The 14291-nt window shown below is 38.2% G+C and overlaps 1 non-coding gene across 1 annotated transcript; it reads right to left on the bottom strand.

The window, feature by feature from the left end:
- Positions 1–737: 737 nt before the first annotated feature.
- On the bottom strand, positions 738–810 carry TRNAM-CAU (transfer RNA methionine (anticodon CAU)). Its single transcript has one exon. It is a non-coding gene; the product is annotated as a tRNA-Met (tRNA).
- Between the last annotated feature and the right edge of the window lie 13481 nt (positions 811–14291).

The following is a 14291-nucleotide window of genomic DNA, read 5'->3' as shown; positions in this document are numbered from 1 at the left end:
GGGATAAAAAGGAAGCCTTTCCACATTTCTTTGATTATTTTTACAGATTGCCCAATGTTCCGTTTTAAAGACGGCTCCATTTCTTAAAAGCCTGAGAGTGATTGCTTATACTAATCCTAATGTATATCTAAGCATACGGGCCTCTTGGCCCAGTTTCTGTGTTTGAAACTGAATTCACATTGAACTCTACCAGGTCCCTGCCTTCTCTCCCACTCCCTCAAACACCCATGAACACACATACACATAGATTTTTTTTTTTTGTCAGTATATGTTCCCTAAGGTTCAAAGCACATCCTGTTAAAATACCCACACACATTTCTTAACCACTAGCACCCTTCCTGGTGTCAAAAGGAGTGCACTCAATCCATAGGCGTTTCTTACAAAGACAATTTAAAAAAAAAAAAAAGTATGTTTATCTTAGTTTACAACCAGTTTTTCCTATACAATATATTTAGTTTTATGTCCAGTTCATATTTTATAATCTCAATCCTTGGAGCACTTCCTATCTGAAACAATGTCTTTGATGAAATATGACATGAATTTTGAAATCTAGTAATATTATAATTGTAACTTTCCATTGGCCTACTCTTTGATATTGGCCACCTCTTCATTTTCATTTTAAATGTTATTAACTAATATTACTCAAAGAAAGTAAAGTTACTAAGAGGAATGTAAAATCACTGAAAGAAAATTATTCTGAAAATTCTCTTAGGAAGAAGAGGGAGGCAAAATAGAACTGCTTCCTCTGAGGTTTGAACTCAGGACCTTCAGATTATGAGACTGACACGCTGCCTACTGCACTAAGGAGGCAGATTAGAGGTACTGCCCCTGTGAACACTCCTCTCCTGACACAAACAGACAACGTTTTCCTTTGAAGATGGAAAAGCGGTAGAATACTAGAATCAAATGTCTTTTATGGTTTTCAAAGTATATTCCATTGATTGGCTCGAATTGTCTTTCAAAATTGAAGTTGCTTTAATTATATAGATGGAATTTTCTAGTGTAGAGATGCAATACACTAAGATAAAGTTAACTAGTGTTTTTATATGACCTTTCCCTTATATTAAGCTTCTTGCCCTTAAAGATCAGGAAAGAACTAAGGAAATGGCAGGTACACTTTTTGGAGGAGGGTGGCTTGCAAAATGTTGCTTATTGTCCTGATATTTAATATAACTTAATTGAGAAGAATACAGCTCAATTATGTCCTTTATTTGGAAACAAACGATAGCATTTTCTTGAAGCCCTGGCTGAACAGCCATGCCGTTCCGGGCAGGTCACATAAGGTAATTTCTGTAACCTTCTAAAGCTCCTAGTAGTTTTGGATGATTTTTCCCTGCAGATCTTCTCTGCTTTCCCTGACGACTAGTTAAGATGAAAAGAGAGACTGTTTCCAGTCCAAGTAGGTAAAAGAATGACTAGGTACAAATCTAGTAAGCCAGAACAAAGAGAAACGGGCTGGCAGACCTGGGTGGGATGAGGAAGGGAGTTTATTTATTTTTAACTTCTCTGTAGGGCCATCTGTGTGTTAGATGTAAGCACAATGTGAAGTTAACTTCATGGAAGGACATTGATTTAAAGGAAACCATATATTAGTTATTTAATTTGCATATCCACACATCTTCAGTATTACTGTTTCACTTTAGAAAACAGAGCATTGATTGTTTGCCTTTTAATCAGCAGCTACCCCAGCTGTCATTTTTATCAGTTCCATATTGTCAGTGATATTTATTCATAATCATCTTTTTAAGAGCTCTGAACTTAAGGTTGCCAAAGCCTATGCCGTCCAGAGGGCAGGTAAGACAATTATTTTGTTAGCTGAAAGAAAAAAAAAAAAAAATATATATATATATATATATACACACACATAACATTGTATAAAACTCACACCCACTTTGAATACAAAATATGAAACACCAGAAATGGATCACAGGGAAGGAAAAGAGGGTCAATAAAGGAACATGACTGAGGATGGATACCCTACCAGAAAACATGATGACATTGGTGCTTTTTTATTCCTGAGAATGACAGATTTAGTAAACTGTCGTGTTAAGGATAAAAAACACAACAATGACACATCAAATGTTTCTGTTGTTTGTGGAGGAAACTGGCAAAGTTAATTGGTCAAGACGCTCAAGGTTTTATCTACTGAACCAGAGTGTAAGCTCCTGTAGGTCAGGAATCATAGCAACTTTTTCTGCATGTACGTCCTTTTTAGAAGGTACTGGCAGGATGCTATCTGCCTCACTGACCTATAAAATGGCCCTGCCCGAATCCACTTCTCACTCGGGTCCCTAGACATGCTTCTGACTGAGGGCAGAGGGTACACTGGACATCAAAGGGTTGCCAAAGGCTTTTCTGCTGTGGAAGGCTGAGGAGCTCTGGATGATTCTTTGATCTCTGTCTCCCTCCCTATCCCCCACTGCCGCCACACATACATCACAGTCAGTCTTCCCCAGGTCCCACCCCGTGCCTCTGCTCTCCTCAGCTGCTCTCACAGAAGACATCCTGGTCCACATTAAGGAAGGAAACTAAACAAGAGTACAAACAATCAACCTTCTAATCCAGACAAGCTGCTATCATAGCCTTTGGCTCCCTTATCTGAATAGAGAAAACATTGGTGAAATCTTTCAAATCTCAGTAAAAAAAAAAATCAAGAGCAGTTTTTTTCCTCTTCATTTTATATAGAACCCAGATTCTATTGCCATCTTTGGCTCGCCCGCAGAAGAGTCAAGAGGGAAAATTTCTAAGAAGCCAAATCTGAAGTATATACATCTAGCTATAGAATTCTTGAAAATCAAATTTTAAAAATTAAAGTTTAAGTCTATTGTAAATGAATATGTCCTGAAAGCGCAGCATTTCATTAACTGCAGTGTAAAAGCAGAGGCTGGTTTCTTCGGAGAACAAATTGATAGGTTTGTAGTCAAAAAGTAGGTAAATGTTAGAATCTCTTACACACTCGAACACACAATGAGAGTAGTTGAAAGTAAACTTCAATTTCATCAAGAGAGGCTTGGTTGGTTCAATATAAAATATTGTCTTAAGTGTATAAGGAGTTTTAGCATCCACTCTAATGAAAGAGAATAGAAAATTGCTAGCTTTGATGTTTTAGATTTCAAATGCCTAGAGGAAGAACTGAACCCCATGACCTTCCGGTGACTCTGCTCTGTGTGGGAAGGTCATTCCAGTCCTTGTATCAGCAGATGGTGTCCACACTGGATTGAGTCCCTAAGTCAAAGCCGGTATCACATCACTCAAGTCTGTTCTGCTAAATAGTAGTAACATAGGCTTATCATCAACACTTCCCCCCTAAATCAGACACTGACTAGCTTAATTTTACTTCAACTGACAAGCACTGAGAATCTTCTATGTGCCAAGTTCCATGATGGGTGTATTGGTAGGTGTAAGAAATAATAGAGCAAAACTGAAAGATTCATTCCCAAATTATATTTACAACTGGTGTTTCATCCTCTGGCTTTTTCTGTTATATGAAAATTGAAAGGTTCATAGAAGGCTCATCATGTAAGGTCTTCCTCTTAGGCTTAAGGAGAAACTGGATTATTTTGAACACAGCTGTAAATACTTGGGCTTAATTTCTAGGCAGGGAGATGTTTTAAATCAGATAAAATAGTATATAGTACGTTCATCTGTAAATGAGTATAAAGGTTTTTTTTCCCTTTGTTCCTTCATAATTATGCTGGCATTTTTCAGCCATAAAATGTAGATGTTCCCCAAAGTGCTACCCTCAGTCTTCAGATAGAAGAGACAGATGTTCTTTTTTCTTATCCTCTCACACTTCATCTATTGTCATCTTAAAGCAAATGACTTCTAATGTCTCTCTTTCCCAGATCTCAGACATCTAGCTCATTTACCCTCCCCAATTCTTTCCTCAAATATCCCCTTAACTTAATGCCTACCCTTACTACTTTGACTAAAATGACTATTCTCTGCCACTGCACCCCAAATCCCATTATCATGCTCTATTTTTTCATAACACTTAATATACTAAATAATTCAATTACTGTTTATTTTTTATATTCTACTGTCTTCCAACCTGTTATAGAATGTAAACACAAGGAGAGCAGGGATTTCATCTGTTTTGTATCCAATGTATATCAAATGCCTTAGAAAAGTTCCTGGCACACAACAGTCCCTCAAAAATATTCTTTGAATATATGAACAAATCAACTCCAACTCCTGAATCAACTATTTCTGTTAAGTGTCTTATTTTCTCATTAGGTTCAAAGTTTGAGTTCCATGTCTAACCCCTTTTTCAGTTTTCTCCATATATTCTGTGAGTCAACATGTGTTGACCATGTTCATTAATGCTGATGCTCATGTCTTTCCTTTGAATTCTATTTCCACTGCCAGAAGCCTAGGTGAAATTCCCACATTTTCTTTCCTGATTGAAACACAACAGTTTCCCTTTCTCTAGTCTTTCCCTTTTATAACTCATTTTATACATTGCTGCCTTCCTAAAACATAGCCTTGACTATGTGATGGCAGTGCATTGATTCTTTCATCAAATATTTATTAAGGACTTCCCTGGTGGCACAGTGGTTGAGAGTTCACCTGCCGATGCAGTGGACACGGGTTCGTGCCCCGGTCCGGGAGGATCCCACATGCTGCAGAGTGGCTGGGCCCGTGAGCCATGGCTGCTGAGTCTGCGCGTCCGGAGCCTGTGCTCCGCGACGGGAGAGGCCACAACAGTGAGAGGCCCGAGTACCACAAAAAAAAAAAAAAATCATTTTGGCAAGCTGGAAATGTTTAGAAGGACAAAGCCGTTTTTTCCCATCAATAGGGTGCAGTAAGTCTGTCCTGAAAAATGGAAACTTTTAAATGAGTATATCCAAAAGCTCCCCAAAGTTCTTTATTGGTTCAAAATCTTTTTGCTATGTTGACAAGAGCCTTTGAGACAGGACTTAAGAGACTTTTTAATGTCCAGGTCTTATGTGGAACAATAATAACAACTTAGCCTCTAAAATGCCACATTGTTGGTTTTCCACTGTTGAACTGAATGACTGTTAAGATGATGTCTACTTGTATATAGCTGAAGCAGATCAAATAGGATATGGAAGAAAGAAACTGGTGTCTTCAGTTTTCAAGGTTTGAATGAATTTGCTCTTTTCAATGAATTTGCTCTTTTCAAAAATTCTGAAGCTTACACTTACATTCATGGCTGCTTCATCACAGAAGGTATAAGAAATGCTTTGCAGGCCTGGAAAACTGGAGAGAGACCAGTTCAAATACCCCCTAATAAGGACTGTGTGATTCTCAACTTTTAGAAAAAAAGACCTAGAAAGTGTCAGCCAAACAGAGACAGAGCTTCAGGTATCTCTTGATCGGAAAGTGTGAAGTATCTGGGTTTGAGATACATTCTAAATTATGTCATATTTCCTTTCATGTTATTCCACTGGTCACAAACTTTCAAAGTCTCCCACTGAGTGCTAATTTCCTAACTCTTCTATAACTTTCATTCAAAAAATGACTCGGATCTTTTACGTATCAGATGACTAGGTAAAATGTTAACAGAACAACTCTGCAATTACAATTATGTCATGAAAAAACTTCTGATCGTGCAATTAAGAAGACCTTGGTTTGAAATCCATCTCTACTGCCTACTAGATATGTTATCATTATCCGTTTCTTTGCCCTATCTGGGTTCTATTTGCCTTATCTGTTGGTGAGCCATCAGTTCAACAGCATTACAGGCAGCATTAGAGTGAGTGCTAAATGAGACATCGAAGGAGTTCAGGATTTGGGGGGAAAGCTGGTGCACTCTGGGAAGTTTTCAAAAGAGGGAATAATCCGAGTTGGGCTTGGAGAGATGGATATAAATGTATTTGATCACTGGAAAGAAGGCAGGGCTTTCCAATCAGGAGAGATAGTGGAACTCAGGCAACACTGACTCAGGCTGGCTTAAGAAGTGAATTCAAGTAAGAGACTGGGAAAGGCACTTGAATCCCTGAATATAAGGCCAAAAATATTAGGGTTTTACTTATGAACAACTTTGATTTTTGAATTCAGATATACCTCAATTTGGATCCTGACTTTGCCAATTTCTAGAGACCAGAATCTATACAAATTATTTGGCCAATATGAGTCTCAGTTTCTCAAACTGTAGTCTAAAGATGATAATAACTTTCAAGAATGCTGATGGAATTAGAAAAGATAAAAATGTAATATTTTTAGCACATTACATGCTACATATTCTGGTTGTTTGATATCGACTTTCCACTAGCCTCCTCTCCAGGTCCTTTATCCTCCCTTCTCTGCGTTGCTCTGTTCCCATGGAGGCTGGCTTCTGTGGTCTGCATCACCTTGGTTTCCACACTCTCTGGCTTTGGGTTGGGCTTGGTCAATGGAAGGCCCTGGCAGGAGATCTGAAAGTGGGAAAAGGTACAAGCCATGGAATATTTTTCTGCTCCTTCCTTATTTAGGAAGTGATCCTGTCCTTCCATGACAATAGCCTCTGTTGGTCAGGAGCTTCTCCATGGCTCCAGATATCACCAAGCTCTGATAACATAATTTCTCTCCTTGCTCAAGCAGCTTCCCTTGATGCTAGTCTCCAGTTGCCTCAACATTCCTCATTTTTCTCCTAATCTTGTCCATATTTTAAAAGAAGTCATTTCATTAAAGTCCCTTATTCTGTTTCTTGCTGAGACCTTGAAAATGTACTGGATATGCTTTATTATTCTAATTATTGTTACTGTTTTTATTCTAATAGCATCAGAAGCCACCACAGCGTAGACACAACATAATAGGAGTCATGCTTTAGAATGTTTAAGGCTGGTATGATATACAGGATGCACTCTAAGGAGGAGAGAAGAAGGAGGCCCAAAATAATTTTAATATAAAAACTAAAACCATGGGCTTCCCTGGTGGCGCAGTGGTTGAGAGTCCGCCTGCCGATGCAGGGGACACGGGTTCGTGCCCCGGTCCGGGAGGATCCCACATGCTGCGGAGCGGCTGGGCCCGTGAGCCACGGCTGCTGAGCCTGCGTGTCTGGAGCCTGTGCTCCGCAATGGGAGAGGCCACAACAGTGAGAGGCTCGCGTACCGAAAAAAAAAAAAAAAAAAAAATGCCTTCAGTTTTTCAGTAAAAATAAAAGAAACATTTTTCATTTTCACCAAGAAGTTTATTGAAAAACATATTCACCCTTTTATTCCACTACCTTCTGCCATTTTTCAGGCAACTTCATAATTTCATCTTCCCAAAACTTTTTATCTTTTTGAGCAATGAACTGTTCCATGTGCCTTTCACAGTCTTCCAGGGAATTGAAGTTTTTTCCATTAAAAGAACTTTGTAAAGACCTAAAATAAATGGAAATCCAAAGGTGCAATGTCTGGTGAGTACGGCAGATGAATGAGAACTTCCCAGCCAAGCTGTAACAGTTGTTACCTGGTCATCAAAGAAACATGTGGTCTTGCGTTATCCTGATGGAAGATTATGCATTTTCTGTTGACTAATTCCAAACACTTTTCATCAAGTGCAGCTTTCATTTGGCCTAATTGGGAGCAGTACTTGTTGGAATTAATCGTTTGGTTTTCCGAAAGGAGCTCATAATAGAGGACTCCCTTCCAATCTCACCTTCACGACATCACCTTCTTTGATGAAGACCGGCCTTTGCTGTGGTTGGTGGTGGTTCATTTTGCTTGCCCCACGATCTCTTCCATTCCACATTATTGTACAGTATCCACTTTTCATTGCCCATCACAATTTGTTTTAAAAACGGAACGTTTTCATTATGTTTAAGTAGAGAATTGCATGCAGAAATACAGTCAAGAAGGTTTTTTTCGCTTAACTTATATGGCACTCAAACATCAAAGCAATGAACATAACCAAGCTGGTGCAAATGATTTTCAACACTTGATTTGGACATTTTGAGTATGTTGGCTGTCTCCCGCGTGGTATAACGTTGATTGTTCTCAATTCATCTCTCGATTTGATCGCTATCAACTTCAACTGGTCTACCTGACCGTGGAGCATCATCCAGCGAGAAATTTCCAGCACGAAACTTCACAAGCCTCTTCTGACATGTTCGATCAGCCACAGCACCTTCTCCATACACTGCACAAAGCTTTTTTTTGCATTTTGGTTGCATTTTTACCTTTCTTGAAATAATAAAGCATAATATGCCAAAAATATTGCCTTTTTCTTCCATCTTTGATATTAAAATGGCTACACAAAAATTCACCAATTTTGATGTCTTTTTTTAAATGCACACTGATATGACATCTGTCACATACAATCTCACAAAATTGTTTCGAATGAAGTTTAAGACAACTAAGTGCTACTAGAGCCATCTTATGGAAAAAAACGAACGAACCTTTTGGCCAACCCAATAAGTCATATGGAAACATCCTGGTCAACAGGCCCACAGTTCAACATACTGGAATTAAGTAAGTCTGTACCATTTTGAGGAGTGGGGATGGGGAGAATCAGACTGAAAGCTGTTGTAGCATATGAAAAAATATATAGGATTTATGATCACAAGTATATTTCTGGTTCTTAGATCTGCCATTTCTACACTGTGTGATTAGAGTCAAGTCAGTGACTAAATTAACGCATGGCATAGAATAAATTGTATAGATTTAAAAAATGCTGTGGGGTATAATAAATAATAATAAAAAAGGACTACAAAATTTTTATTACATGCTTTGAGTAGAGCTTTTATAATCAGAAGAACAAAGAGAAGTTGTGTGTGTGTGTGTGTGTGTGTGTGTGTCTGTGAGTGTGTGTGTGTGTGTGTGTGTGTGTGTGTGTGTATACTCGTTCATTATCCTTAGTTTCTTCACTTTAACTATGGTGGAAAAAAATTATAAATCCTAGGATCATTTTGAAGGTTTAGATACATGTACAAATATAATTTGGTAATGGTTATCACACCCCCCCCAACACACACACACACATACACAGGTAACACTAAATATCTGATTAGCACTAATTACAATCCTGGGAGGATTTCTATTGCCTTCCTCAGCAGCTTGTTACTATTTAGCCCTCACTTGGAGGCCCCTGCCTATGTTTATGAAACAGTTCCAAGAGCATCTGTGGTCTTTCCTCTTCTAACCATTCGCCTAGGATGGAAACTTCCAGATTTCAAATCCTAGGGCCAAGTAATCAGAGATGGCAGGGGACACTGAATATGAGATCTAGGACCAGCTTAAGCCTGCTGCCTCAAATTCAACTAATAATGTTTCTCTTCTGTGGCTTTCAGACTCTGGTTCCTCAGAGGCATTATTATAGGAATACATATGTAGTAACACAGTCAGGCTTCTTTGTGTAATCACAATTATATATTTCTGATATGCAAAGAGAGAAGTACCTTCACTGTTGCTTAAGTCTGGGTAGGAATGGGAGAACAGGGGAGAGGAGGCTTTAAAGAAATAAAGATAAGAGAACAGAAGATAAAACACTGGGAAGCTGTGTCATGTCAACACCATTCTTTCAGATGAGATAAGACATTTAAAGCACAGCACCTGGAAAGAGCCACCTGTAAATTCTCTCCAACTGATAGCTATTTCTACAAATGTGAATTTGTTTTTGTTAGTATCAACTTAGCACATTAGATAAAACATAAAACGTTGAAAAATAAATATCATTCATAATCACACCATCTGAAATTTTAAATGATTACCATTTGTTCATATCTCTTTTTATATTATTTATTTAAAAAATATGCATTCAGTTTTTCATAAACTAAAAAATTTCCACATGTAATGTTCCCATTCTCTTAATACCTATTTAAGTTACAAATACTGACTATGAGGGGACAGGTGACTGGATCAGTTAATGACATATCTTAGGGTCCAAAATAAACCCTAAAGGACCACCGAGCGTGACACATCGGGCAGAGAACTGGACAGATCTGTTTTTATTTAACTTCCCCGTAAGAACATTAGGTTATAGATGTGTCTCTAAGACTATCTCCCCACATTCTAAAGCTATTCTTGCCCATTTGCCCTCCACCCTTCTCAGAGTCAAAATAGGAGTAAAGAATCCTTTCTCTTGGGTTGAATCTTGGTCTTAGGTAAAATTATAAAGAACTATCAAGGAATGAATAAGCTTTGAAATGTAGTCCCCTAGACTTGGTGTTGAGCCTTATTTTAGACAAAATCTTTACATATCTTTCTGTTTTCAGCAAATCTGCTTAGCCTTTGTAAGAGTATGTAAATGGAATTTGACTAAAAATAGAATGAATTTAGCTTTATTTATTAAGTGACTGGAGTCTTTGGCTCTTTATATACTGTCTAAAAATAGGCAGTGGGGGAATTCCCAGGTGGTCCAGTGGTTGGGACTCCACGTTTCCACTACAGGGGGCACGGATTCCAACCCTGGTTGGGGAACTAAGATCCCGCATGGCACACAGCATGGCCAAAAAAGAAAAAGAAAATAAAAACTAGATATTATTTTTTTAATTAAAAAAAATAAAAATAGGCATTGGCATGATTCTCAGTGGTATCATGTAGCATAATGGCCAACTGTTCTAATATTGGTGCTGATTCTTGCATGCAGTGTGACTTTGGACCAGTTTAATCTCATTGTGCTTAGGTCTGCTGATCTGTAGAGTCAGATAATAATATTACCCAGCTCATAGGAATGGCATGGATTAACTAAAGTAACACATATATTATAAATACTACACACACACACAGAATGTATATGTGTGTATACATGTGTTTTTGTTTGTTTTTTAGATTTTTGGCTGCACCATGCAGCATGTGGCATCTTAGTTCCCTGACCAGGGATCGAACCCACACCCCCTGCATTGGAAGATTGGAGACTTAACCACTGGACCACCAGGGAAGTCCTGTGTGAACTATATAAAGCTTTAAGTGTGGCACAAGATCAGCACTATATAAATATTAGCGTATATATTTTATTGTCATTTTTATAATTACTGCCCCTTTCAACTTAGCAATTCCCTTTCATTCATCCTTTTATTCTGTTAACTATATAGTAAATAAAACTCTCAAAACCATGCAGGAGTTTCCCAGTGATTTTCAGCATCAGTACCCATTTTTACAATAGGTCATACACCTCTTCACAAGACTCTTTTACCCATATCAGAGTTTCAGTGTGACAGAACCATTGGTTACCAAATAGATTTACACCCTGTCTTCTTCCCTGTTGGCAGATAGCCAATACTGATCACATAGCTATCCTCCCCGGCACTCAGAGAGGTGACTTGTATCACTTTCTCAGGAGTTGAATTGAATCATGATCAGTCTAATTCAATCATGGAGTATCTAATTGATTAAATCAGTGATCAGTTTGGTGACTGCCATGTGGACAACCCTGGTTGATAAAAACTAAGGGGAAAGCTTGGAGCAGGGGCGAGGGGTGTGGACATGGAGGGTGGAAAGCAGATGGAGAGGAGCAGGAGCTTAAAGATTTTCCTCCATAATTAAAGGAGGTCCTGGGAGGAAATGTCTCTCTACAGTGTCTTCTGTTCTGAGGCCTAGAACACACATAATATAGAAGCTTTCACAGCTCAACCCACCACCAGTCGCTCCCATCAAGCCTCTTAGATAGCCTCATCCACCAAAAAATCAAAAAATACCTAGCGACAAATGACAGTGAAAACACAACGATCCAAAACCTATGTGATGCAGCAAAAGCAGTTCTAAGAGGGAAGTTTATAGCTATACAAGCCTACCTCAAGAAACAAGAAAAATCTCAGGTAAACAATGTAAGCTTACACCTAAAGGAACTAGAGAAAGAAGGACAAACAAAACCCAAAGTTAGCAGAAGGAAAGAAATCATAAAGATCAGAGCAGAAATAAATGAAATAGAAACAAAGAAAACAATAGCAAAGATCAATAAAGCTAAAAGCTGGTTCTATGAGAAGATAAACAAAATTGATAAAGCGTTAGCCAGACTCATCAAGAAAAAGAGGGAGAGGACTCAAATCAATAAAATTAGAAATGAAAAAGGAGAAGTTACAACAGACACCCCAGAAATAACAAAGCATCCTAAGAGACTACTATAAGCAACTCTATGCCAATAAAATGGACAACCTGGAAGAAATGGACAAATTCTTAGAAAGGTATAACCTTCCAAGACTGAGCCAGGAAGAAACAGAAAATATGAACAGACCAATCACAAGTAATGAAATTGAAACTGTGATTAAAAATCTTCCAACAAACAAAAGTCCAGGACCAGATGGCTTCACAGGTGAATTCTATCAAACATTTAGAGAAGAGCTAACACCCATTCTTCTCAAACTCTTCCAAAAAATTGTAGAGGAAGGAACACTCCCAAACTCATTCTATGAGGCCACCATCACCCTGATACCAAAACCAGACAGAGATACTACAAAAAAAGAAAATTACAGACCAATATCACTGATTAATATAGATGCAAAAATCCTCAACAAAATACTAGCAAACAGAATCCAACAGCACATTCAATGGGTCATACACCATGACCAAGTGGGATTTATCCCAGGGATGCAAGGATTCTTCAATATATGCAAATCAATCATTGTGATACACCATATTAACAAATTGAAGAATAAAAACCATATGATCCTCTCAATAGATGCAGAAAAAGCTTTTGACAAAATTCAACACCGATTTATGATTAAAACTCTCCAGAAAGTGGGCATAGAGGGAACCTACCTCAATATAATAAAGGCCATATACGACCAACCCACAGCAAACATCATTCGCAATGGTGAAAAACTGAAAGCATTTCCTCTAAGATCAGGAGTGAGGCAAGGATGTCCACTCTCACCACTGTTATTCAACATAGTTTTGGAAGTCCTAGCCATGGCAATCAGAGAAGAAAAAGAAATAAAAGGAATACAAATTGGAAAAGAAGAAGTAAAACTGCAGATGCACAAAAATAAACTCAAAATGGATTCCAGACCTAAATGTAAGACCGGACACTATAAAACCCTTAAAGGAAAACATTGGAAGAACACTCTCTAACATAAATCACAGCAAGATCTTTTTTGATCCACCTCCTAGAGTAATGGAAATAAAAACAAAAATAAACAAATGGGACCTAATGAAACTTCAAAGCTTTTGCACAGCAAAGGAAACCATAAACAAGACGAAAAGACAACCCTCAGAATGGGAGAAAATATTTGCAAACGAATCAATGGACAAAGGATTAATCTCCAAAATATATAAACAGCTCATGCAGCTCAATATTAAAGAAACAAACAACCCAATCCAAAAATGGGCAAAAGACCTAAATAGACCTTTCTCCAAAGAAGACATACAGATGGCCAAGAAGCACATGAAAAGCTGCTCAACATCACTAATCAGAGAAATGCAAATCAAAACAACAATGAGGTATCACCTCACACCAGTCAGAATGTGCATCATCAGGAAATCTACAAACAACAAATGCTGGAGAGGGTGTGGAGAAAAGGGAACCCTCTTGCACTGTTGGTGGGAATGTAGATTGATACAGACACTATGGAGAACAGTATGGAGGTTCCTTAAGAAACTAAACATAGAAGTACCATATGATCCAGCAATCCCACTACTGGGCATGTACCCAGAGAAAACCATAATTCAAAAAGACACATGCACTCCAATGTTCATTGCAGCACTATTTACAATAGCCAGGTCATGGAAGCAACCTAAATGCCCATCAGCAGACGAATGGATAAAGAAGATGTGGTACCTATATACAACGGAATATTACTCAGCCGTAAAAAGGAACGAAATTGAGTCATCTGTTGAGACATGGATGGATCTAAAGACTGTCATACAGAGTGAAGTAAGTCAGAAAGAGAAAAACTGATATCGTATATTAACGCATGTATGTGGAACCTAGAAAAATGGTACAGATGAACCGGTTGGCAGGGCTGAAGTTGAGACACAGATGTAGAGAACAAATGTATGGACACCAAGGGGGGAAAACCGTGGTGGGGTGGGGATGGTGGTACGCTGAATTGGGGGATTGGGATTGACATGTATACACTGATGTTTATAAAACTGATGACTAATAAGAATCTGCAGTATAAACAAAGAAAAAATAAGTTTTCTTTTTTTGAAGTTTGTCTCCCTCACTCTATTATAATTTTTTTAAACTCAAGAAGGGTAACTTATTAATCTTTGTGACACCACCCTGTATTTCCCCAGCACAACCTCAATGCTCAGATGATCTGAACCTACTCTTTGAAGCCTTCACTGACCCCCGCAGCATGAATAACTTCCTCCTCAGTGTTCCCTCTATATTCTGTTTATATTTGATCAGTAGGACACCAAAATGGATCAAATTCTGGCTCTAGAATCAAACTGTCTGGGTTTCAATATGTACTCAATTTTCTT

The sequence above is a fragment of the Orcinus orca genome, chromosome 17 (assembly GCF_937001465.1).
Source record: "Orcinus orca chromosome 17, mOrcOrc1.1, whole genome shotgun sequence".
Lineage (NCBI taxonomy): Eukaryota > Metazoa > Chordata > Mammalia > Artiodactyla > Delphinidae > Orcinus > Orcinus orca.
The sequence above is the reverse complement of the archived record's forward strand: the minus strand, read 5'-3'. Positions and strand labels throughout refer to the sequence as shown.